Below are 3411 nucleotides of genomic sequence, written 5' to 3'. Positions count from 1 at the left end.
CCCCCCAATCTGTGCTTTAACTACAAACCCCAACATCCCTCTGCCTCTTGGGCCTGTAGCTGTCAGAGTCTTGCAATGCCTCATTGGACTTGTAGTTCCACAAGAGCCGGCAGGCCGGAGTTGCCCACCCTGTGATCACAGAAGACACAATGCAGCTCAATAAATGTATTTTTTACATGCAAGCTGCGGCTGAATGTGACCCGGTATCCGTCGCTCGCAGTCCCTGTACAGCAGAGCTCAGAGTGAGGAAGGCAAAAGCAGCATAAGAAGCCTGCTGATAGGAGGAGAGAGCAGAGTGGCAGGGAGATGAGCTCATCACTGTATTGCTTCGCCAATCACAGGCTGGGGGGTGCGGAGTCAGAGGAAGTGGGTTGAATGGTGGACGGAGGACACCTAGTGGCAGAATGAAGTACTGCAGTGACCTCGGGGATGAAGGTGAAGACGGCAGCAGAAGCCGGGTTTGTAATCTCTTCTCTTATTGGGCTGTTCATTGGGATTGTGACCCCAGTGAGCGGGGCCTCTGACCCCAGTGAGCGGACCCTGGGGGGCGGAGCCTTTCCTTCATGATAATTTTTGGGGTTTAGCTAAACGAGGAGGCGTTAATGCCACAGTCAGGTGCGATGTCCCCATATGAGAAATTATCAGTCACTTCCTGTCCCAGTGACCCCACTTCCCCTCATTTTTATGTAAAGTCCATCGTTCCATCTCAGTGCTGCTGATCTCCTGCAGCCTCTTTGCAGCCATTTCCTGTCTACATTCACTCCAGTGATGGCTGCATGACATTTCGCAGTGAGGGTTTCCTGATGGTGACAACAGTGGATCATGTCTGTGTAATGTGTGCTGAAATTGCCTCTTGTAGTCTCCATCGGAAGCCCATGTGACAGGGTGACAACGCAGGAGCACAATTGGGAGATGGGGACAGAGCGTTGACTCCCTATAACAGGAAGCGTCTGAACAAGGACGGAGCATTGTCACCCTATAAGAGGAAGTTCTTGAAGAAGGACAGCGTTGTCACCCTATAACAGGAAGTGTAGAGGTTGAGCTTTCATTTCCTATCACCATTCGGTAGAATTTTCGGGATCCGCTCAGAGGTGGACACATTGATATGAAGCGGTTCTGGAATCTGATTATTCACCTCCGGCCTCCTGAGATTTGTGTGCTCTGGTTGGTGGGTGAATGTTGAGTGAATGTACGGAGTGTGGAGTAGTCCGCTAATGGCTCCGGGGATGAATGTCTCTTTGTAGGCGGATTATCGTGCGGCTTTGAAGTGACTCCATGTAACACGGTACACCCCGGGAGGTCTGTGGAGGCCGCCACACAGGGGGGGATTATGGGTAGCCACAAAACGCCAACCGCCCAATGTTTCACCGCACCCCCCACCCCCCTCCAGCCGCTCCCCATTTACTTCTATGGTGGAATCACCACGGCCTCGGTTGGACAGGAACGACTGTCCTGTAGTATGGCCGACATTACATCAGGTGACCCATAACCTCGACTTCGGGCCGGGGGACCTCTGGAACACCTAAGCTGCCACGTGGCATGGATCCGGCACCACAGCCAATTGCTGAACGAGATATCGGATTACTCATCTATGGACTTCAATCCGTCCCATCGAGATATTCCACACACATGGATTTGTACCTAATCTGACCTGTAGGAGCTGGGTAGAGGGGTGACACCGGGGGGCCCCTTCATCCCCTGCAGTCTCCAAGATGGAGATAGGTTGGTGAGACTGGAGGTCATTGGAGGAGTTTGGTGCCAATGTATTGAGATATGTAGGTGAGACTGGAGGTCATTCGTGGAGGTTTGGTGCCAATGTATGGAGATATGTAGGTGAGACTGGAGGTCATTCGAGGAGGTTGGTGCCAATGTATGGAGATATGTAGGTGAGACTGGAGGTCATTGGAGGAGGTTTGGTGCCAATGTATGGAGATATGTAGGTGAGACTGGAGGTCATTGGAGGAGGTTGGTGCCAATGTATGGAGATATGTAGGTGAGACTGGAGGTCATTGGAGGAGGTTTGGTGCCAATGTATGGAGATATGTAGGTGAGACTGGAGGTCATTGGAGGAGGTTGGTGCCAATGTATGGAGATATGTAGGTGAGACTGGAGGTCATTGGAGGAGGTTGGTGCCAATGTATGGAGATATGTAGGTGAGACTGGAGGTCATTGGAGGAGTTTGGTGCCAATGTGTGGAGATATGTTGGTGGACTGCAGGTCATTCGAGGAGGTTGGTGCCAATGCATGGAGATATGTAGGTGAGACTGGAGGTCATTGGAGGAGGTTGGTGCCAATGTATGGAGATATGTAGGTGAGACTGGAGGTCATTGGAGGAGGTTTGGTGCCAATGTATGGAGATATGTAGGTGAGACTGGAGGTCATCGAGGAGGTTGGTGCCAATGTATGGAGATATGTAGGTGAGACTGGAGGTCATTCGAGGAGGTTGGTGCCAATGTGTGGAGATATGTAGGTGAGACTGGAGGCCATTCGAGGAGGTTGGTGCCAATGTATGGAGATACGTTGGTGGGATTGGAGGCCATTGGAGGAGGTTGGTGCCGATGCATGGAGATACGTTGGTGGGATTGGAGGCCATTGGAGGAGGTTGGTGCCGATGCATGGAGATACGTTGGTGGGATTGGAGGCCATTGGAGGAGGTTGGTGCCGATGCATGGAGACATGTTGGTGGACTGGAGGTCATTCGAGGAGATTTGGTGCCAATGTATATAGATTTGATAATATCCGGCATCAAGAATTGGGAGCATTGCCCTTTAATAGGTCTATAATGACAGTGACCTCTATCACTCTCATGTAGCATCTCTCCAGCCTCTGACCATCCTCCATAGCACTATGTATACAGAATATTATATGCAGCCCCCAGATATGTGTGTGTGTGTCCCCGGTCTCTATAATAAGCAGACCCCTCATTGATAATACACCCCATCAGTCTGGTCCTTCTCTGATCTCCTGTAGGGTGCAGTTCACAGTCGCAGCACTAGGTGGCGCTCAGCCCTCATACATCCTCAATACACCTTCCAGCCCAGATGATTAACCCTTTCACCGCCGCCGCCTGGCTATACGTCCTATCGATGGCCATTAGAAAGAACCCGTCCATCAGAAAAGAGCCCCGGGGACCTGCAGCAGTTCACTAAGCTGATGAAGTCATGTGATTCCGCGGGGTCAGTAGTACCTGTCGCCTATATACTGCAGCGTGACGCGGAATTCACCGCCAGTGGCGTCATCTCCCATGACATCATCGGCCATTCCACGTCACCGATGGCTGGTTACTCAGAACTGAATGGGGAAGAGATTTCTGCATTGTCTGTCTCCCCCCCCAGTGATCAGTCTGCTGCAGGCAGGAGGAAGCATTTCCCGCAGTCTCCCCTCCCCCGGTGATCAGTCTGCTGCAGGCAG

This window comes from Nanorana parkeri, unplaced genomic scaffold (genome assembly GCF_000935625.1).
Source record: "Nanorana parkeri isolate BGI_ZX_2015 unplaced genomic scaffold, ASM93562v1 scaffold609, whole genome shotgun sequence".
NCBI classification, from domain to species: Eukaryota; Metazoa; Chordata; class Amphibia; order Anura; family Dicroglossidae; genus Nanorana; species Nanorana parkeri.
This window is presented reverse-complemented; position numbering follows the sequence as displayed.